General features: G+C 35.8%; 1 pseudogene; it reads left to right on the forward strand.

The window, feature by feature from the left end:
* Positions 1 to 3,789: 3,789 nt before the first annotated feature.
* Positions 3,790 to 24,265, forward strand: LOC137224313 (eukaryotic translation initiation factor 3 subunit E pseudogene; annotated as a pseudogene).
* The last annotated feature ends 265 nt before the right edge of the window (positions 24,266 to 24,530 follow it).

Raw genomic sequence — 24,530 nt, forward strand, 5'->3', positions numbered from 1 at the left:
AGGATGTCTCTCTCACAGCTTTTTAATTTTTTTTTAAAAACATTTTATTGACTATTACTGACATTCATCTGCCTTTTCAGTTGCCACTATTTCTCTTCCTAGAGATACTTTTCTTTAGGTTTCCTTATCATTTCCTACATCAATCACAGAAGATCTTTTACTATTTGTAAAGCAATATTAAACTAAAATAAAGGCTTATAGAACTTCCAGTTCAAGTTGTAACAGACAGCACGTATATTTATTTCACTTTCTTTCTGAAAATTCAGTGAAATTACAACACAAATGACAAAAACAGAGCTGAGTAAAGTGAAGCTATCATCAGAACAAATATTTAGTTAACTTCTGAATAATAAAATTCAGATGGACTTATTTGAAAGATAAGTCAGATGAAGGGTACCTAAGTTTAAAGCCAATAAAGAAGAAATTATAAAATAAAAGTAAACTGCTATATATAAAAAGAGAAAAACAATCACCAATATAAAATGTTAAAAATAGACTTGAAGAAAAAAATCTAAGAAATTACCAGAATATACACAAAAAGAGAAAGAGATGAAAAAGTAAGAAATCAGTATTAGAGATATAGATAGTTATTCTGGGAAGGACATCATTTATGAAATAGGAATTCCAGAAATGCCGAATGAAGAAAATGGAGGGTGTGGTAGATAAAACAGTGGTTCTGAAAGATGTCTATGTCTTAATTCCCAAAACTGTGAATATGTTACATTACATAGCTAAAGAGAATTTGCAAATGGGATTAAATTAAGGATCTTAAAGTGGGAAAAGTATCCTGAATTATTCAGGGAGGCCCAATGTAGTCACAGGGGTCTTTATAAGAGGAAGATAGGAAGGTCAGAGTCAGAGAAAGTGATGACAGTGGAAGTCTGAATGATTTAAGGAAGGAGCCGTGAGCCAAGGAAGACATGTAGCCTTTAGAAGCTGGAAAAGAAAAGGAAATGGATTCTATTTTAGAGCATCCAGGACAAATGCCTCTGATGACACCTTGATTTTGGGACTTCTGATCTCCAGAACTACAGATAAAAACTTTGTGTTGGGCTTCCCTGGTGGCGCAGTGGTTGAGAGTCCGCCTGCCGATGCAGGGGACGCGGGTTCGTGCCCCGGTCCGGGAAGATCCCACATGCCGCGGAGTGGCTGGGCCCGTGAGCCATGGCCGCTGAGCCTGCGCGTCCGGAGCCTGTGCTCTGCAATGGGAGAGGCCACAACAGTGAGAGGCCCACGTACCGCAAAAAAAAAAAACCAACTTTGTGTTGTTTTAAGCCACTAAGTTTGTGCTAATTTGTTACAGAAGCAGTGGGAAACTAAGAGAGAGAGAATGAAATAATCAAAGGAAAAATAAAGTGGAATTTTCTGAGGGCATAAAAAAGAACAGTGCATTCAAGATTGAATGAAGGCTTCCCTGGTGGCGCAGTGGTTGAGAGTCCACCTGCTGATGCAGGGGACACAGGTTCGTGCCCCGGTCCGGAAAGATCCCACATGCCATGGAGCGGCTAGGCCCGTGAGCCATGGCCGATAAGCCTGCGCATCCGGAGCCTGTGCTTTGCAACGGGAGAGGCCACAGCAGTGAGAGACCCGCGTAACGCAAAAAAAAAAAAAAAAAAAAAAAAAAAAAAAAGATTGAATGAACCCCTCTAGTTCAAAACAACATTCAGTGGAAAAAAACAAAAAAACACCACAACTAGACATATCACAAAATTTAGAACAAGAGAAGATCTTAAAAGTTGTTGGCAGGAGGACTTAAAATGAAAGTTAAAGCAATACTAAACTAAACAGCCATAAACAAAGGATCGGTTTTAAGATGGGCATCATAAATATTTTTCACAAGAATCATTGGATAGAAGATGATGGAACATTCCTTCAAATAGATGTCTAGAATAAATGGTTTTAAAAATTGATATCTAGCCACAAGAAGACTATTAATCAAGGTGAGAAACAAAGCATTTTGGAAATGTAAAAACTCAGATAGTTTACTACGTGTAAATTCTTCCTTAAAGAAATATATAAAAGTGTACTCTGGCAAAATAAAGCCTGAATCTGGGAAAAAGGAAAGTAAGGAATTTAAGAACCCACATACCAGATTCAGGAAACTAAAGAATAGAAATTTCTGGATAACAGGTAAGTAGCAGTGTTGAAACCAAGCAAAAAGAAATTAAAATAGGAAGTCAATGAGTTTTGAGAAAAACTTGTGTGAGAAGAAAATGAATATACTGGGACCAATGATGTAATGAGAAAGCTGGGTGGTCTTGGAGACAAGGTAAATGCAAATCAAAACATAAAATCTTGTAAAAAGTACACTACACCCTCACAATTATATCAGTTTTCAGTATTTCTTTGTTACTTGAACTTTTATCCTCCTATATATTTGAAGAATTCATTTAAAAAGTTATGGGTTTTGTCACATCAGGAAGCATAGATTAGTTGAAAAATCTTCTGCAAGGCAGAGGTAGCTTTGAACCCAGGCTCTGATTTCTAGTGAATATTGATTATGCTACTGTCCTTACTGAGTTTTGTTTTTATCATCTCAAAGCTGGACAATAAATTTCAATTCATACATAGGTTAAAGAATTACTTCAAGATACCATGTAAAAGCCTCTATCATAATGTAGGCATTTATCAATATTATATGGTTTTTGCCTTCCTATTCTACCCTTGGAAGTGTAAATTTGAACTCTTTTACTATTTCCCAGCCTCCATAAAATCTTGGATTCTCACAATTTATAAGGACGTCCTCACTGTAATTTAGGGTTAAGGTTCTCTTTAGAGTCTCTTTAGAAGCAGCTCCTTTTCTAGGTGTCTACCTATAGCCAAAGTCTAAATTTCAATAGCAAGCACTGATGAGATTTTTCACATTTTCAAGTAAGAGTATTTCTTTTCCTTACGGTAGTTAAATAAATGCTTGTTTAGGGAACAGGGAGGAAAATCTTAAACTGTTTCACAAACTTGTTCTTTTTTACACCTACTTCCTCTACTTATTGCCCAGGGAGTTTGAAAGAACATCCTGGGATGCCTGACAGTATAGTTGCAAAATCTGTAGCATTTGAAATGGTCCAACCATTTTTATAGACATCCGGCTTTCAGTTGAGACTTTTAAAGGTTTCAACATTATTTGCAATTCCTAGAAATATTTTTAAGAACACAATGAAGGAAACTGAATTACCACTAACCAATAATTCTTCAGTCTAACCTTGTTTAGCTGTTTGTAGTCCCCCATTATCTGACCCCCTAAGAAATATACACATTCTTTTGGCATTTCCTCCATCTTAAAGGCCCAATATAGATTTTTTGCAACATACTTCTTCCATAGAAGGTATATTTAAAGTGGTTTGAGTCATAACCATATCAGATTTTTTTGATCACATTTCTATCAGATGTTATTAGTATATGTATTTCAAATAGACATTTCTCTCCAAACAAATCCTGAGATCCCTTATTCTCTACCCTCAGCACTTCAGTTTGGTGCTGAGTCTGTGAAAGCTTATGAATGGCCAAGGAGGACAGCACTGACTCTACTGCAAGTCTCTGGGGCTACTGCCCCAGGGTTTCTTTCTCTTTATGCTCATGGATGGCCAGAGATCTCTTGCAGCTAGGGGAGGGATTCCAATTCCCAGCAAGAAGGCTCTCTTGCTATAATACATTCAAATTACCTTCTCATTTTGGAGAGCCTGAAGAATGCTTTGTTGTTCTGATGTTCTTTTTTCTATCATCCACCAGCATGCATGCACAAATACAGTGATGCCTCTTTCTCTGAGGCCTACTAGCACACTGAAAAAGAACATGGGTGGACTTCTGGTTTCCAGTTCTGTGTGGAAGAAGATTGGAAGTCATCATTCAGTTCTAACAACAAGTAAAAAGCTGGACAGGATGAAAAACTCAACAACTCATCCTGAGAGAGGAATGCCCACAGGGCAAACTGCTGCCCCCAAGACTGGAGAGACAGTCAGGAAAATACAGGGAGTCTTGGCTTATAGGAGCAGAGACTCACCAGCAGAAACTGCTGCAGGAACCAGTGCTGGGGTAGAGAAACCTAAACTGTACTTGATACATTTCTGGAGGCTTTGCGTGGACAAATCTGAGAGTTAAAAATTCTAGAGGGACTCAGTCATAGGGGTCCCTCCACATTATTGTGAGATTTACTTCCAGGAGCTTGACCAGATTCTCACAGTAAATGTGTGAGAAAAATCCCCTCAGGCTTCCCACAGGGGGAGGTGGAAAAGGAACTATTATGAAATACCCAAGAGTACAGGTTTCCCTCACTTTTTCAAAGTAAGGGAGTTCATGAAATCTTTCATAAACTGAAATGGTGTAAAGCGAAGAAGCAATTACCTTAGGATACATTTTGCCAGTGGATGCATAAAGTAAATCGAGCTAAAGCACAGATGCTCACAGGCACAGTTCAAAGCCTTGGTGGCTTGATGCTGAGTGTAATTCCTGGGGAAGGAGCTTGGTGGGGCCACCCTTATTGCTCTGGGTGCACGCTGCCTCTATAATGACTCACTGCAGAACAAACATGCAATGCTAATTTTGTTTTTTACATTTTTTCATAAATGCCAAGATACTCTTCAGATTTCTTTTGGTTAGTGAAAGCAGGTACTAAGGTAGGTCTTTCATAAAAGTGAAGTGGTGTAAAGCAGACTTCCAAAAAGCAGGGGATAACTATACTCTTTTTTTAATTTTAATTTTTATTTTATATTGGAGCATAGTGGATTAATAATGTGTTAGTTTCAGGTGTACAGCAAAGTGATTCTGTTATACATATACATGTATCTATTCTTTTTCAAATTCTTTCCCCATTTAGTTATTATAGAATGTTGAACAGCGTTCCCTGTGCTATACACTAGGTCCCTGTTTGTTGTCTATTTTAAATATATCAGTGTGTACATGTCAATCCCAAACTTACTCTGTTTCTTTTAACAAGGCTTGTCATCAGGAGAAACTAGTTAACCAGACCCTAGACTTCTGGGGTTTTATCAGAGGCTAAATGACATGAGGAAAGGAAATACCCAACTCTAGCCTACTCTAGCCTTCCATGTGGCAGAAGGGAAATACAATTGACCCTTGAACAACATGGGTCTGAACTGCCTGGGTTCACTTATAGATGAAGTTTTTTGAATAAATACTACATGATCCCTGGCTGGTTGAATCTGCAGATTAAGAGCCATGGATACTAAGGGCTGACTATTGGACTTGAGCGTCCTGGAATTTTGGTATCTGCGGCAGGTCCTGGAACCAACCCCCACAGATACCAAGGTATGACTGTAGTTAACTCAAGCCCACTTTAGCATCTTTTCTCAACTAAGTGGGGAGAAATAACCTGTGAAGTACAGTCCAGAGGCATAGGGTCACTGAAAGACTGAGATCTAATCATAGGACTATAAAAAGTTTCCCTCCCTCTTTACTTCACCACCACATCAATAAAGGCTTATTTACAACAGCTCCTTTTACTCAGTATTGCCATTGTTCAGCTCTCAAGAAAAATTTCTAGGCACACTAAAGGAAAAGACACAATTTGAAGCAACAGAACAGGTATCAGAACCAGGCATGGCAGGGATGTTGGAATTATCAGACTAGGAATTAAAAAATCTGTGGTTGATATGCCAAGGGCTCTAATGGATAAAGTAGACAGCCTGCAAGAACAGACAAGCAATGTAAGCAGAGATGGAAATCCTAAGAAAGAATAAAAAAGAAATGCTAGAGATAAAAAATGCTGTAATATGAACGAACCTGAAGGATACATCAATAGAATCCTCAAAAACTAAAAAGGAAAGAGAACAAAGACCAAGAAAAACAGAAAAGAATATCCAAGGACTGTAAGAAAACAAAAGGGTGTGACATACACATATAGTAAACCCCAGAAGGTGGAAAAGAGAGAAAGGAACAGAAGAAATATCTGAAACAATAATGACTGAGAATTTCCCCAGAGTAATGTCAAACACCAAACCACAGTTCCAAGAAGCTCAGAAAACAACAAGCAGGATAAAAACAAAAACAAACAAACAAAGTACACCTTGGGGTAATGTTTTTAAAATACAGAAAATCGAAGAGAAAGGAAAAATCCTGGAAGAAGCCAGAGGGGGAAAAACACCATATCTACAGAGGAATAAAGATAAAAATTACATCCAACTTCTCCTTAGAAAGCATTCAAGTAAGAAGAGAGTGGAACAACATATTTCAAGTATTGAGAGGAAAAAAAAAAAAACATGTGAGAATTCTGTATGCTGTAACATTATCCTTCAAAAGTGAAAGAGAAATAGAAACTTTCTTAGACAAGCAATAATTGAGGAAATTTCTTGCCACTAGACCTGCTTCACAACAAATATTAAAAAAACACAACCTCTTTTAAGAAAAGGAAAATAATGTAGATACTCAGATTTATATAAAGAAAGGGAATAAGTGAAGGTAAAATATTTTTTTCTTAGTCTTCATTGTTCTAACAATTTTTTTTTCAAATTAAAAATAGAAAAAAGTTTTAATTGTGCTTATGTATGTATCTTATGTATATTTGTTATGTATGCTTATATATAAGTGAAATGAACGATGATAGTAATACAAAGGATAAGGGGAAGGAATTAGGATTATTTTGTTATTTTAAAGTACTCACACTACCCATGAAGCATTAATTGAAAGTGGACTTGGATGTAGTTTACAACACAGGAAATATACCCAACATTTTATAATGACTTTAAATGGAGTATAATCTATAAAAATATGAGATCACTATGCTGTACAGCAGAAACTCATATTGTAAATCAACTATATTTCAATTTAAAAATGCAAAATTGAAAACAAAGTAAGAAAGTGGTCTTGGAAGTATCACTGATATGCAAAGAAAGGAGACAAAATGGAGTCATATAAAATCTCAATTAAAACCACAAAAGGCACACACAAAAATGTAGAAGATAAAAATAGGCACAAAGAGCAATGACAACAGATAGAAACTGGGTTCAGCTATTTTTCGCCTTCTCTTACTTCACTTGCTAAGAAGTTGAATTTTCAGGATAGAGGAAGGGGCATGTCATTCATATATCTTCATGGTGGCTCTTAGTTTTGTCTTATTTTGGTTCAGCCTCCCTCTGTTTACTGCACATGCACTAACTGATATCTTTGCCATCAGTCTTATCTACTTTGTAGTTAGGCCTCCTACATGCCCCTGAAACTAAAGTTTGCGATTTTGAACTTAGAGTTGTGACTGTCCTTCCAGGAGCATAGGCATTTCCCACCTGGTTAATTCAGCTGACCCTCAGTTTCATTTGGCAGAGACATGCAATTCTCCTCCATGCATCTGTCTGGTCTTGACCCAAGTTAACTCATCCCACTACAGTAGGGTTACTCACAGACCTGGTGACTTCCAACGTGGTCCCTCCTCTATAGAACTATGGCAGGACCAAGAGAGTGTCAACCATGTCTCTTACCATGCTGCTCCACCTTCCTTTTTTTTTAAATTAATTTATTTCATTTATTTATTTTTGGCTGTGCTGGGTCTTTGTTGTTGCGTGCTGGCTTTCTCTAGTTGCAGCGAGTGGGGGCTACTCTCCGTTGTGGTGCAAGTGCTTCTCATTGCAGTGGCTTCTCTTGTTGTGGAGCATGGGCTCTAGGCATGTGGGCTCAGTAGTTGTGGCTCGTGGGCTCTAGAGCACAGGCTCAGTAGTTGTGGCGCATGGGGTTAGCTGCTCCGCGGCATGTGGGATCTTTGCAAACCAGGGATTGAAACTGTGTCCCCTGCATTGGCAGGCGGATTCTTAACCACTGTGCCACCAGGGAAGTCCTTGCTCCACCTTCTTGATCAGACTAGGGTACCTCACGTTAACACAGTTTGCAGAGTGTCCTGTGTCCACCCAAATGATCTCAAAGGAGGGAGTGAGTCACAAGTCCCTGAATTTGGTACTCTCCTCAAATTGTCTAATAGACTTTCCTCACCTCCAGATCAACCACAGAGAGGGAATATTGAGTCACAAGGCAATCTCCTTCTCTCCCCCACCTCCATTTCCTGACGTTTCTTCAAGGTCAGGGTGAAGTATTATTTCACTTATCACATTGTCACCTTTCTTTCCATCTTGCCTTCAGGGGAATGTGGCTGCTTTCTCTACTGGAAAACACCTAGTTTAGCCCTTCATATATTAATAGAAACTAAAGAAATCAAGCTAATCTTTATTTTTCTCTACAGTGTTGGGATTTAAAATCACTGTCTTATTGTAAAATATTATTGGTACTCTGTCATCATCTCTTTTTCTCTTTACATTGCTTCTGAAACAGACTTTAATTTTCTCATTCCCCCAGTGACTGATGCCTATAGCCCTGGACCTCGGGTCAGTAGGCATGATGGTTATATATGCAGAAAAGTAAAGGCATAAAGTTCATTAATACTTTTCAAATAATTACCTTTTTTTGCCATTTTTATCTATCGTCTCTTTAGAACTTAGATGTATATTTCAACGGCTCATCTAAAAGCTTCTGTTACCAGGAAGTCTGATAATCTGTACGAAGTCTTTTTGCAAAACCTGAATTCCTTATGTCCTCCTGTAACCCTCACACGCTCTTGTAAATCTCATTTAATGGTGTCATTTCTAACTCAGTGCCCTACTCCAGAAACCACAGTCACATTTGACTTTACCATATCCTCCCTCTAACCCTTCCCTCCAATTAAGATGTGACTCAAGTATACCGCTTCCAGAGTTGTCATCCTTAAATCCTTAGGAAAATAACTGAAGTCTCTAAATGTATGCTTCCTTTTTTTTTTTTCCAAACAAAAATATTGTTACATAGATCACAGGTTGTTGAAAGAATTAAGTGAGATGATGTATGATGGATGTAAATTTCTTTGTAAAGTGTAGCATTACTCTTGTTTTTCTCCTCATAAACTTCCACAAGCTTCTCCTTTCCTACTGGGTCCTTCTGTGTTACGCTCAAGCTTTTAGCAAAATATTCAGGATTCTTCACCATTTTCCACCATCTTTAACACCTTGAACACTGAGTACTCAAGCCACTCTGAATTTTTTCTCCTTCAACATCAAGCCTTGCTTTTTCATAATTAAGCGTGCTCTCCACTGTTTATCTCACTGCTTAAAATGCCTTTCTGCCCCAGCTTGCTCTGCAGCTCTGCCATTAACTCTCCCAGTGACCTTGGGAAAATGTCAGAATCTTTCTCTGCCTCAGATTCCTAAATTCAAGGCTAAAGATAAAAATGAAGCTGTTTCTGTTTTGTATATAATTTCATTTGTTTCATTTTTTAAGATTCTACATATAAGTGATCATGTGATATCATGTGATATTTGTCTTTCTCTGTCTGACTTACTATACTTAGTATGGTAATCTCTAGGTCCGTCATAGAAAACAAATTTATGGTTATCAAAGGGGAAGGGGGAGGGTAAATGAAGAGCTTAGGGCTAACAGATACACACTACAACATAAAAAATAGATAAACAACAAGGTCTTACTCTACAGTACAGGAAACTCTATTCTATACCTTGTAATAATGTATAGTGGAAAAAGAATATATATATATATATATATATATATATATATATATATATATATACTGAATCACTTTGCTGTATACCTGAAACTAACACAACATTGTAAATCAACTATACCTCAATAAAGAAACAAACAAAAAATGAAACCAAACTCATAAAGATTAAGCAAAATAATACATATTGATATTACAAATTGGCCTATCTTGAGGGTCAAGTAAATGTTACCCACTAACTAAAGATTGTATTATTAATTACTATTTATTATCATCATTATCAGCAGTAGCAGCAGCAACAACTTCCCAGAATGCTCTTACTTAACCTTCAAGAGCTAGTTAAAATATCATCTCATCTGAAAAGACTGCTCCAGGGAAATATATTCATTTATCCTGTTGTACTCTCTTTTCCATCTTGTATTCATTTCTTCCCAGTTTCTCAGCGTCTTGAAGGCAGAGACCATGACAGTCATCTTTATAGTTCTAGTACCTGGTCAGTGACTGCATATAGCAGGTGCTCAACAAACAGTTGCTGAATGAAGGAAAACAAAACAAAAAAAAAATAAAACTTATTGTGTTGTTAGCGTGTAACAAATTGTTTTAAGATCTCCTATGTATTAAGTCACTCAGTTCTCCAATAGCCCTGTCATTAGCTACTCCTATTATCATCCCATTGCAGGGGGGGTAAACTGAGAGATGGAAAAATGCATTAATTTGGTCACAGTCAGGACCGGAACCAAAATGACATAGGGCAAGTCCATGAAATGATTGGATCCATTGCAAGATAGGTTTAGGCCAGAAATCCATTTACTGCCTTGCAATAATATTAGGGATTACGGTCACTTTAATTTCAGTATCAAGTAAGGCTCAGTTTTCAACACCTGACGATAGATCGTGGGTATTCTTCCTCCTCAATATGCAGTTACTTTAAGGCCATAGGTTCTTTCAAGGAGAGATTGGCGAAACATTTATTATACATGCTTTTGGTGGCATGACAGAGTCTTTCCTCAAGAGAATTTATCTCCCTTTGGGTCACCAGGCCCTGTGTGTGAGGTTAGCTCAGATCTGGAAACTGGGCAAGGAATAGTGATTTTTCATTGCAGAAGCTAATAGAAGCCTTGGTTTATTTTCTCTTGAGGTTTTTTATTCATATCCAGCATCACCCTTGCTTGCTGCTCATTTATTTCACTCCTAGACATATCACAGTGTCTTATAATTGTCAAAGAACCCCGTAATTTAAGGGCCCCTTGTTTTTCATATTAGTATTGCTGTGCTTTATAGTAATTATACTGACTTTGCTCCTGATGGCTATGTGCCACCATCTGGTCTTTGCTATTCGGGAACCGTGTCATCTTCATTGACACGAGGGCCCTATCTCTCATGGCATCATATCCTCCTGCTAATTCTGTCTTACAGAGGACAGCCACAATGAACTTCTCAAAGATACTAGTGTTCTTCTCACTAATGCATGCCTTCTTGGGTACAACAGCTATCACCATTCCAGATCTCAGGCTCCTGCTTACTCTGTATCTTCACCATAACTTTAGCCTAGAAGACACTGAGGCCAAATATTGTCTCCTTTGCAGTTTTTCTACATTTACTATTAAATCCTGTGCTTGAATTTCAGGAAAGGTTACCGCTAGTTGTAGGAAACAAAAGTTTTGAAAATTTTCCATGAAGGCCCTTTGGCTTTCCCAGCATTCCCTGAATTCATAGGTGGATAACTTCAGACTGTCATTCTCTTTCTGCAAGGTTTCCAATATAAACAAAAAAACAAACAAACACACAAACAAATTGAAAATTCGGCTTATTCCATGGTCTTTAAAATTGCCATTGTCCCCACATAGTTCAATATTGAAGCTACACCATAAGCCAATGTTTTCTCTCTCTCTGCTGCTGGTCATCCCATTCTAAAACAGGTGAAAGTATGAGTGATCGCCGTGCTAAAAGCAGAACTTAAGACAAGGACTTATTAAAATGTAGCTTATTTAGAAGGTGATACCCAGAAACAGAAATGAAGAGATGAGGAAAGTGACACAGGAAAGGAAGCTATTTGTTCTCACTGTTAACAACTGGCACTTAATCCCACTGTGGGCTTCATTCTCTCTAAAGAACTGTGTTGAATGTACTTGTTGAATGAAGAAGCAGAGCCTGGGACCTTGATTACTAATCCCTAGCTCCACTGATGGATGGATTCATCCAAGGGCATTCACTCTCTGAATTTCTGGGCTGCTTTGCTGATACTTCCTGAGTTGCTATAACAGAAAAGTGGAAAAATATGGCTATAGTTTCATATGGGATGTGATAAGTGTGATGAGCTCTGTCTATGAAAAATGCAGCTTAGATTACAGTAGGCTAAGGGGTTGTGTCATAGGGCACAAGAAGCAGCATTTCCCTTATATTCGTGATCACATTTTTACTTATTATATCCATTTTACAGATGAGAAAATTTAGGTTCAGATTCTGAAATAATTTACCCAAGGTCACACAAAAAAATAAGTGACAGAATATAATTAAAGCTCACAAGAAATGAAGAATCTCCAGTCCTACCCCAGACGTACTGAATCTGCATTTTAATAGAATCTCTAGATATTATACATGCATATTTAGGTTTGCTAAGCACTGGCTTAAATTTTTTTTCTTAAATGCCTATAGTTATAAATCAAAAGAGAAAGTCATATATAGTATCAAGTAATCCAAAAGGTATACTGTTCTTTTAATTAAACCAAAGAAATTCTCCTAAGTATTTTCTTTTATAAACCTTTAACTAATTAAAATATTTTGCTGGGAGGGACTCAGTGCAATTTTTTTAAAGAAGTTTCTGTGAGTTAGAGTTGGGTTGGGAATTGATATAAAAGGAGTGTTACTGTCATAAGTAGTGTGCCAATCAGAGGTGAAGGCAATGACACACGTGGGTATAACTCAAGGACGACTTATTTGAGAGTGTATTAGTTTTCTATAGCTTCTGTAACCAATTACAAAAACTTAGCTTAAAATAACACAAATTTATTATCCTACAGTTCTGTTTGCTTGGCTATTTACTCTGCTCTGTTTCTCTTCTCTGCTCTGGAATAAAGATGTTGTTCAATTGGGCTTTTATCAAGAGGCCCTGGAAGAATTTTCTTCCAAACTCATTCAAGTTTTTGGAAGAATCCAGTTCTTTGTGATTCTAGGACTGAGGTCCACATTTTCTTGCTGGCTGTCTGCTGGGGGCTGTCATTAGCATCTAGTGGCTCTTAGGTCCTTCCCTGTGGGTCCCTGCATCTCAGAGTCAGGAAGGGCACATCAAATGGGCTCCTGCTTGGAATCTCTCTGATTTTCCCTTCTGTCACATATATCTTGCTTTCCCTTCTGCCACATTTTTTTCTGCCTCCAGTCACAAAAGATTCTCTACCTTTAAGTGCTCACGTGATTATATTGAACATGCCTGGATAATCCATATTATACTCCCTATTTTAAAGTCTGTAACCTTAATTTATATCTACAAACCTTCTTTTACTATGTAGCATAACATATCCATAGGTTCCAATGATTAGGGGATGGATATCTTTGGAGAGCCATTCTGCCTACCACAGAGTTTTGTGCTTCAAAATGTAGTAAGAGGTGGTTTGGGGATAGATTTTAGACAGCTATAAATGAGAGGAATACTTTCATTCTTTCAACAAATATTTACTGAGTAAATACTGCTCTCTAGTATTCTGGGCTAGGAGTTTAGCTTTTGAGCAATGGGGTGTTTTCAAAGATTATTAAGTAGAAAAGTGATAGAATAACCAGTATCAGCAAAGCAGCCCAGAAATGCAGAATAAGTGCCCAAACCCCAAGTTCCTGTCATCAGGCTATGGGTTCATACTTGAAGTGGAAGGGAGACTGATGATTTCTTCTTTTTTGTAACTGCAGGTTAGAGGTAGAGAGATAAGTGTCTCCTTTGGGAAGCTGGCCATGGAAAGAAAAAAGGAAGGATGACTTTGAGGAAAGGTACAAATTAATAACTGACAAAACTTTGTGCTTGGCATAAAAGGAATAAAGTTGATGAAGTATTGCATGATGATTGGGGGAATTTGAGGAATAACAAAATGATCATTACCATATCAATAATTCAAGAAGAACAAAGCAGCGATCCCAAATCACTGAAGTGCCATGCATGCTTGAATAGAAACACCAGGTGAGACTGCAGCAAACAACAAAAATAAAAACACCAACTTTTTTTGGTGTTCTTGCTTAATTGTTCTCTCCATTTGTTGCAGGCTGTGAAGTTGGACATTGCCTGGCATAATGGTGTGTTCCACAGTCTTGACTTACCCACCAGTAAATCTCAAAATAACCCAGCTCTTCAAGTTTCAGTACAATTCTTGCCTATTTACAGGAAAAGAGTGTCATCATAGACAATGTGTTTCCAACAAATACATAGGCAGTAATTGGAGTAAAGCATGGACCAAAGTATTAAAAATGATGCAAATTGAGAATACACAGGAACTATTTGAAGAGTATAAGTTGAGGTTAAGTCAATCTTACCACTAGGGGAAGGTTGACATTTTTTTTTTTACACATATTCAGATGTTGTCTCCTCTAATACATGAACCAGAAACATTATGAAGAAATAATGGAATAGACACAGAGTATGACACATGTGGTGGGCATTTGCTTCAACATCTCTGGATGGGAGATTATTAAAAAAAAAATCAATAAAATCCTTAAGAAGTTATTCATTCATATCCATACCTTGGTGTATATTTTATGGCTTCAGTTCTCCTACTGAAAAATAGTGTTTATTTTTAGGTTAATAGACAAACACAACAATGCTGAAGGTCATACTACAATCTAAAGTTGTCTCAAATGTTTTTGGTTTGGCTTTACGGAAAATGCATTGTGCCAAACACTTTTTCTCCTTTATTTTTAAACCCTTGTGTATTTTTAAAGAAAATGTAATCCACATGTTTCTTATTCATTTACACTTAACTCATCAAATTCCTCTTGTGTAAGAGTGACTTGGAGACCAAAAGACTTTGGAAAATTATTTGTTTGCCTTTGAAGCTCTTTCTTTTTATTAGGAAAGTAATAGCATGTTCTTTGGTATAGTTCATGTTAGATACTCAGGTATTCAGTTTTTCAAGTATGTAAATAACATAATCTAGAATATTTATATTTGTCCTTATATACTGCTTTCCCTATTCTATTAATATAATGGTAATTTTCACCATTATATCCTTTGTTATACTATTACTATGTTATTATTACTATTAGTATTGTTGTTATAAACTTCATAATAACATTAGTGGTGTTACAAGAATATCTATATATTTGCAACATCTTCATTTACAAAGTGGTTTTATCTTACTCATCTTTCCTTAAAGACTTGTATGGAAAGAGAATTCCAGGCTTTGTAGCATACTCACCTATTTCATTTCCTCATAGAATGTCAGACAGAGAGAATTTGCCAACTGCTTTACATCCTCCAAAAATCTTATTTTCAGTTCATCTGTTTTATTTCTACTTTCATGACTAAGTGTGCTATTCATCTCTCATAGCTATTTTTAACCTCTCTTCAAATCCTTGTACAATTGTCTGACTTTATAATCTGAATTAAAAGTCATTTCATTGTTGAGCTGAATGATTCTGTCCTACTGGTTCCATTTATGTATTCTTTATACTTATGGATAATACATTGTTCTAGTTTGCTTATCCTCTGAATTATAGCCTGTCACAGGTCTTTAAGTATTCTTAAATAATCTTGTGGATGTATACTCTGAAACTCAAGAGCACCCCAAGCACCTTTAAAAGTAGGGTCTATTTCATGTCTTCTTATCATGCTTAGTTCTGATTGCTACAAATTTTAATCTTAGTAAATATGACTGGTGGGTTGCTAATCTTTAAAGTATTATGTGGCATGTGCTACTTGCTTTCTGCATGAAAATAATATAGTAAAATGCCAGATAAAAGTGGATTCTGACTTGGTCTCTTTTTAAAATTAGATTGCATGCTTGTAATCTATTGTAAGGATTGGTCCTTTAACTATTTTCTTAAATTTAAACTAGGGTCTTGAAAACACAGTGCACATGAAAAGAACAAGTAGTGAACAAGACCTTAATCAAAATTGCCAGTTCATTTGCAAAACAGATACTGATGGCCCACAACCAACAGGGCCTTTCTTAAGCTTTGTGCTAGATTTTGGCAATGAAGAGAGGAAAGACAACCTCTTCTCTCAGACAACTGACCATTTTGGGAGTCACGATTTCAACACTGTGTGCAGAGTGATAGGACAAAGGTCAAAGAGTAGAGGCAGGCATCTCAGTCTAGTTTCATAAAAATGCTTTTGGAGCGATCTCAAAGTTAAGCAGGGTGTATAAGCTAAGCATTATAACAGGCAACGTGAAAGCCTCAATTTAAGAGACATTTACATCACTTACTTGTGTGGGTTACTGTTCCAAGCTCCTTACAAATATGAACTCATTCAATCCTCATCACTATCCCATGGGTAAGCACTGTTACTAACCTAATTTTACAAGTGAGAAAACTGAAGTAACTACAAGTTAAGTGAATTGCCCAAGGTCAACAGCAGGTCAACAGCAGGCACAGCCAGGACTTAAATATAGGTATTGTGGGCCTCCATAGTCTCTACAGGAGACTTTTAATAGGGAATTTACATACTCATGGAGAGCAACACACAATCAAGGAAGAACAAGTGGGTTGGCATTTCCTGAGGGCAAGTTATAACTGGGACAATGTCAAGAGATGAAGGAAGCTAAAGAAGTGAATGAGAACGATGTTACACTGAAAAACCAGGGTTTTATCTTAAACGAATCATTGTAATCATTGGGATAACAGGATTTTGTCTCAATATTAGAAAGAAGATTCTCTAGCATCATGGATTATGGGATACAAGATGGCTGGGTTGGAGGTAGAAAGACCTGGTAAGGGGTACCTGCAATAGCACAAGTGAGAGAAACAGTGAAATATGGTTGGAGGGAAGTTGAAGCTCACATGAGTTATTCTAGGAGAGGATATGTGAGGGCTTAAGCTGTTGATGTTGGAAAAGGAGAGAAAGTTGTGTCTGGAGTGATTGCTCTGAGTTTCTGATTAAGGTAACAGTGTAGACAGTGGTGACTACTGGGATAAAGAAGAAAACAAGATAATTGAACATTAGAAAATGCTTATGATACCATGTAAAGAGAAAAAGAAAGTAGAGCTCAGAACTGTATATTCTGTATTGTCCTTTAAAAAATATGTGTGTAATATGCACGGAAAAGCTCTGGTGAAAACAAGAACAACTATTCATTGTAAATGGTAAAATTTCTCAGAACTTTTTATTTTTCCCTGTATCTTCTAAATTTTCTGCAATGAACATGAATTTGTTATTTTTCCATTAAACTAAAATTAAGTGTTACTGGAAGGATTTAGACAGTGATCTTATTTAAAGTTAACTTCTATGATCTTTCAGGAAAGCAAATAAAGTACTTAGCAAAAGTAGATGATTTATTAACTTTGGATCAGGAATTCCCCTCTTAGGAAGCTAAAGTAATACGTAGGTTCTCACGTGTTTATTTATAAATATATTTATTGTCATGCAGAAAAATTAGCATTAGCAATCAGGGTTGTTGAAAACAATTATAGCACAAGTGTGTGAATGCATATTATACATTCATTAGAACAGTTACTTATAAAAATACTTAATCATCAGGGAAAATACTTCTGATATATGAAAACAGCAGGGTATGAGTTCTTTGATGCTATTTGCATAGGATATCTCTGAGTGAAATATGATACTGATTTTCTTTGACTTGCATTTTTTAAGATCTGTAAAATATACCTACGTATTTACTTATAAAATATAATAAAACATAAAAATAAAGACATTTAGTTCGAAGCGTGAGCAGTATCACTGCTGTTTAATCATTTCAAATGGGCTTATGTTGGACTGTAAGTACACAGCCAAAGAGGAGTGGAAAAGTCACCTAGACTATGAGGCTGGCTGTGTCAGGGGAAGCAATTGGTCAAAAATCATGATTATAGATGAGAATAAGTATGAAGGACCAATAATTACATTAAAAAGGATGTTTCTCAGGAGTATTTGAATATAAGAGGGATCATAGCTTTAAACTTAAAGAAGCACTAAATTTTGGAATTTCAGATACTAAGAAGATAAAAGGATATTTTTTGAGATATTATCATATTCTTGAGATTTCTAAAAACCAATGTTCAGAGCCTACACATAAATAGTGGACTTATTTGTGTTTTAGGCAAGTACTGCTTGTGTTATTATGTTTAGATATTTGGATACATTGACCAACATTCAGATATGGTAGTGCTATGACTTGACTTCCATGGAAAATGTGAAACTTAAGGTAGCCATGTTTTTCCTTTGTCCCATGAAAAGTAATAGAATCTTTAGAAAATTAATTCATCTTCATTTAACCTTTATCAGTTTTTGAAGAAACCATAAATATTTTAGATTCATTTGACAGAGCTAAAAATCCTAGGGTGTTAAAATAATTGAAACGATGGTATCCACATGTATATATCTTTAACTGCATGTTACTGGAACTTTTATGCTAATCTTTATATTAATTATTTATTGAATGACTACTATGTGCAAGTACTTTAAATGCATTATCTCATTTAATTCGCAGAAGAGATAAAACTTAGAAATAGATCAGAAACTGACTGGGAGCATTTAAATTGATTTTGTTATGTGACCACCAGGCTAGTAAGCAACAGATTCATTAGACAAGTAGGTAGTATAATCTACATTTGATAGGTGTTGGTATCAAGGCTGTGGCCCAAAGTCACATTACTGGAGCACAGTGTTGGAATCAAGATTCAAACAAAATTTGGTTGGAGCCTCTATGGCAACAATGTTTCCAGCATTTCTAGAAAATAGTATACCACTTACCATCCTTTAAAAACACTCTTGAGAATTTTCCATCTTAATAACTGATCTTCTCTTTTATAGGTACTTGTTAAATATTTCTCATAGTGCTTCCATACATTTTTTGTGGTCATATTTTTCATATACAGCTGTTGACAATTTATTTTATAAAGAGATAATTGATATACAACATGATATTAGTTTCAGGCACATAGCATAATGATTTGATATTTGTACATATTGAGAAATAATCACTACAGTAAATCTAGGAAGGATCTGTTATCATACACAGCTTCATAATTTTTTTTCTTGTGATGAGAACTTTTAAGATCTACTCTCTTAACTTTCAAATATGCAAGATAGTATTATTAACTATAGTCACCATGCTGTGCATTACATCCCTATGGCTTATTTATTTCATAAGTGGAAGTTTGTACCTTTTGACTCCTTTCATCCATTTGCAACCACCAATCTGCTGTTCTCTGTATCCATGAGCTTCTTTTTATTTTTTATTTTCGATTCCACATATAAGTGAGACCATACAGTATTTGTCATTTTTTGTCTGACTTATTTCACTTAGTATAATATGCTCAGGGTGAACCTATATTGTCACAAATGGAAAGATTTTATTCTTTTTTTTTTTTGCTGAATAATAGTCCAGTGTATACAAATATGCACCACATCTTCTTTATCCTTTCATTCATTGATGGACAATTAGGTTGTTTCTGTATCTTGGTTATTGTACCTAATGCTGCAATGAACATGAGGGTGCATATATCTTTTTGAGTTAGTGTTTCTGCTTTCTTTAGGTAAATACCCAGAAGTGGAATTGCGGGATCATATGTTAGTTGTATTTTTAATTTTTTGAGGGACTTACATACTCTATAGTGGCTGCACCAATTTACATTCGCACAAACAGTATATAAGTGTTCCTTTTTCTCCACATCCTCGCTAGCATTTTTTACCTTTTGTCGTTTTGATAATACTATTCTAACAGGTGTGAGGTGATATTGTGGTTTCAATTTGCATTTCCTGATGATTAATGACACTGAGCACATTTTCATGTACATGTAGGCCATCTGTATGTCTTCTTTGGACAAATGTCTATTCAGGCCCTGTGCCCAGTTTTAAATTGAATTGTTTTTGCTAATGAGTTGTATGAGTTCTTCGTATATTTTGGATATTAACCCCTCATTAGATATATGATTTGAAAATATTTTCTCCCATTTAGTAGGTTGTCTTTTCATTTTGTTGATGATTTCCTTTGCAGTATAGAAGTTTTTTAGTTTAATGTAGTCCCACTTTTGTTATTGTTTTTGTTGCCCTTGCTTTTGGTTTCAAATCCAAAAAAAAAAAAAAAAAAATCACAAAAACTATGCCAAGGAAATTACCTCCTATGTTTTCTTCTAGGACTTTTCTGGTTTCAGGTCTCATATTCAAGTCTTTAATCCATTTGAGTTAATTTTTGTGTATGGTGTAACACAGTGGTCCAGTTTCATTCTGTTGCATGTTGCTGTCCAGTTTTTCCAACACAATTTATTGATGAGCCTGTCCTTTCCTCATTGTATATTCTTGGCTCCTTTGTCATAAATTAATTGACCATATACATTGAGTTTATTTGAGAACTACCTATTTGTTCTATTGATCTATGTCTCTTTTTTTAGGCCAGTTCCATATTGTTTCGATGACTATAGCTTTGCAATATAGTTTGAAGTCAGGGAGTGTGTGATGATATAGTTTGAAGTCAGGGAGTATGATGCCTCCAGCTTTGTTCTTCTTTCTCAAGATTGCTTTGTCTACTTGGGGTCTTTCGTGGTTCCACACAGATTTTAGGATCTTTTATTTCTGTGGAAAAAATGCCATTGGAATTTTGATAGGGATTTCACTGAGTCTGTATATTGCTTTGTGTAGTATGCACATTTTAACAATATTAATTCTTCCAATACATGAGCATGGAATATATTTCCATTTATTTGTGCCTTCTTTAATTTCTTTAATCTGTGTCTTATAGTTTTCAGAATACAGGTTTTTCACCTTGGTTAAATTTATCCCTGAGTATTTTATTCTTTTTATTTTTTTATATTTTTTTATTTTATTCTTTTTGATGCAATTATAAAGGGAATGATTTTCTTAATTTCTCTTTCTGAGAGTTTGTTGTTAGTGCATAGAAATACAGTAGATTTTTTATATTGATTTTGTATCCTCCAACTTTACTGAATTCATTTATTAGTTTTAACAGTTTTTTTGTAGAGACTTTAGGGTTTTCTACATATAATATTATGTCATATGCAAAGAGTGACAGTTTTACTTCTTCCTTTCCAATTTAGATGCCTTTATTTTTCTTGCCTACTTGCTCTGGCTAGGACTTCCAAAACTATTTTAAGTAGTATTTACCTGTTAAATATTTCTTATAGTGCTTATGTTTATTCCTTTTGTAGTCATACCTTTTATATATAGCTGTTGACAATTTAATTTTTGTAGTATGTAACTTTCCATATGTTCTATATATCTCTGTACTGTCATGATTTAACTTAATCATTTTGGGTTAAGGAGAAAGAGTTCTCTTCTGGAATTAAAAAATATATTTCTTTTTTTCCCCACAGCCCTTTCTCTTTTCTTTTCTCCATGTCTTTCTACCTCTTCCTTCCTTCTTTCCAATCTTTTTTTTTTTTTTTAAATAACTATTGTATTTAAACCTTGCAGTATTGGGAGAGGGGAGATTTGATATGGGGGTAGGTGTGATTTTTCATTCTATGTGATTTTTCATCTTACCAAGGACAGAAATATAATGGGAGAATTTTTTTCTTCAATGATTTTAAGAAAATATTGAATATTTATATTGGAACTCATTATTCTTTAGTTTTACTTGTTCTTATGAAGCAAGAATTGTTTTCCCTATTTTGCAGATAAGTCAACTGAATCTCAGAGAGATTAAATGATGCATCCAAAGCCATTCAGCAAGGAAGTTTTCTGAATGTGGGTTTGAACCCAGATCTGCCTGGTGTCAATGCTCATGATCTTTTTTATTCATATGCTCTCTTACTTTATTTTAAACATAGGATTATTAGACTTCAGAGATGAAAGAGCATTTGAGATTACTCATTCCAACAACTTCAATTCATGTTTTAGGGAACTGTAGCCTAGAGGAGTTAGACCACTTAGTTAAGTTCATGTAACCATAAAGTTATTGGGTTGGGCATAAAGTTCATTTGTTTTTTCCATAAGATGGCTCTAGTAGTGCTTAGTTGTCTAACTTCATTAGAAACAATTTTGTTAGATTGTATTGTGACAGCTATCATATCAGCGTGCATTAAAAAAAAACTTATCAAAATTGGTGAATTTTTGTGTAGCCATTTTAATATTGAAGATGGAAGAAAAAAGCAACATTTTCAGAATATTATGCTTTATTATTTCAAGAAAGGTAAGAATGCAACTGAAACGCAAAAAAAAGATTTATGCAGTGTATGGTGAAGGTGCTGTGACTGATTGAACATGTCAAAAGTGGTTTGTGAAGTTTTGTGCTGGAGATATCTCACTGGATGATGCTCCACGGTCGGGTAGACCAGTTGAAGTTTGATAGTGATCAAATCGAGACAATAACTGAGAGCAATCAACCTTATACACGTGGGAGATAGCCGACATACTCAAAATATCCAAATCAAGAGCTGAAAATCATTTGCACCAGCTTGATTATGTTAATCACTTTGATGTTTGGGTTCCACATAAGTTAAGCAAAAAAACTCTTGACTATATTTCCGCATACAATTCTCCACTTACACGTAAGGAAAACATTCTGTTTTTAAAACAAATTGTGATGGGTGATGAGAAGTGGATAGTGCACAATAATGTGGAACGGAAGAGATTGTGGGGCAATGAAGTGAACCACCACCAACCACACCAAAGGCCGTCTTCATCCAAAGAAAGTGATGTTGTGTATATGGTGGGGTTGGAAGGGAGTCCTCTATTATGAGCTCCTTCTGGAAAACCAAACGATTAATTCCAGCAAGTACTGCTCCCAGTTAGACTGACTGAAAGCAGCACTCGACAAAACACGTCCGGAAGTAGTCAAAAGAAAATGCATAATCTTCCATCAGGATAGCACAGGACTACATGTTTCTTTGAAGACCAGGCAAAAACTGTTACAGTTTGGCTGGGAAGTTCTGATTCATCTGCTGTATTCACCAGATATTGCACTTTCAGATTTCCATTGATTTCGGTCTTTACAAAATTCTCTTAATGGAAAAAAATTCAATTCCCTGGATGACTATAAAAGGCACCTGGAACAGTTCTTTGCTCAAAAAAATAAAAAGTTTTGGGGAGATGGAATTATGAAGTTGCCTGGAAAATAGCAGAAGGTAGTGGAACAAAAGGGTGAATAAGTTGTTCAATAAAGTTCTTAGTGAAAATGAAAAATGTGTCTTATTTTTAACTTAAAATCTGAAGGAACTTTTTGGCCAACCCAATACTACAGCACCAGCATTAATTGTGGTTGCTTTCTTTCCATATTTCAGGAACTAACAAATTGTCCTAAATTCCTTGGCTTACTGGGTTTAAATTTAAAACATAGACTCCTACACTTTACTTTTCCTTGGCAAGAAGGTGGAGTAGGACTTGACTATTCACATTGCACACTTTTTGGATCGGCATCTAGTCTTTTCATTGCTTGAGTTTCTTTCTGTAAAGGAGATATATAATGAAAAACAATCATTACAAGGGAAATTGGATCTTCTTAGTGATAACAACACGGTAGCCTTTGCTATGTATGTATACCAAAACCTTTGTTCTGATGATATTCCTCATGCTTTGAGAGAAAAAAGAACCACTGTTGCTGTACAACTGAAACAGCTTCAGGCAGAAACAGAACCAATTGTGAAGATGTTTGAAGATCCAGAAACTACAAAGCAAATGCAGTCAGACAGGGATGGTCAGATGCGATTTGACTACCCGGCAGACAAGCATGGTTTTAGGCAGGAATGTTTAGAGACACTCTTCGTATGCAAAATTCCTATATAAATGTGGAAATTACTCTTGAGCTGCTGAATATCTTTACTTCTTTAGAGTGTTGGTTCCAGCAACGGATAGAAATGCTTTGAGTTCATTCTGGGGAAAACTGGTTTCTGAAATCTTAATGCAGAATTGGGATGCAGCCATGGAAGACCTTACATGGCTAAAAGAGACCATAGATACAATTCTGTGAGTTCTCCACTTCAGTCTCTTCAGCAGCGAACACGGCTCATTCATTAGTCTCTGTTTGTTTTCTTCAATAACCCCAAGGGCGTGATAATGTTATCGATCTCTTCCTTTATCATCCTCAGTATCTTAATGCAATTCAGACGATGTGTCCACATATTCTCCACTGTTTGACCACAACAGTCATAACAAAGAAAGATGTTTGAAAACGCCACAGGTGCTAAAATATCTGGTCCAAGTTATTCAACAGGAGTCTTACACATGTAAAGATCCAATTACAGAGTTTGTTGAATGCTTATATGTTAACTTTCACTTTGATGGGGCTCAGAAAAAGCTGAGGGAATGTGAATCAGTGCTAGTGAATGATTTTTTCTTGGTGGCTTGTCTTGAGGACTTCATTAAAAATGTCTGTCTCTTCATATTTAAGACTTTTTGTCCATCCATCAGTGTATCAGCATTAACATGTTGGCAGATAAACTGAACATGTCTCCAGAAGAAGCTGAAAGGTGGGTTGTAAATTTGATTAGAAATACAAGACTGGATGCCAAGATTGATTCTAAATTATGTCATGTGCTTATGGGTAACAATGCAGTCTCACCCTTTCAGCAAGTGATTGAAAAGACCAAAAGCTTTTCATTTAAAAGCCAGGTGTTGGCCATGAATATTGAGAAGAAAACCAGAATAGTAGGTCAGAGGTTCCTAACTGTATAACTCAGGACTCTGGCTTCTACTGAAGAACTGTACAGAAAAAATGAAAAATCTATAAAAGAAAGGTGAAATAAAACCATTTTACAAAGATGAAACATTATAGAAACAATTAACATGTTAAATATAAATTTTGGAGACTTTGAATAAAATTGGCTGTGCTTCATTAAAAAATAAAATAAAAAATAATAAAATAAAACATAGACTCTTGAAGTAGGGAGATGAAATAGAAAAAGATGTACCATTTGGACAAATGATGATTTTGTGCAGTTAAAACTGCACCCCTACCTCAAT

This window comes from Pseudorca crassidens, chromosome 5 (assembly GCF_039906515.1).
Source record: "Pseudorca crassidens isolate mPseCra1 chromosome 5, mPseCra1.hap1, whole genome shotgun sequence".
NCBI classification, from domain to species: Eukaryota; Metazoa; Chordata; class Mammalia; order Artiodactyla; family Delphinidae; genus Pseudorca; species Pseudorca crassidens.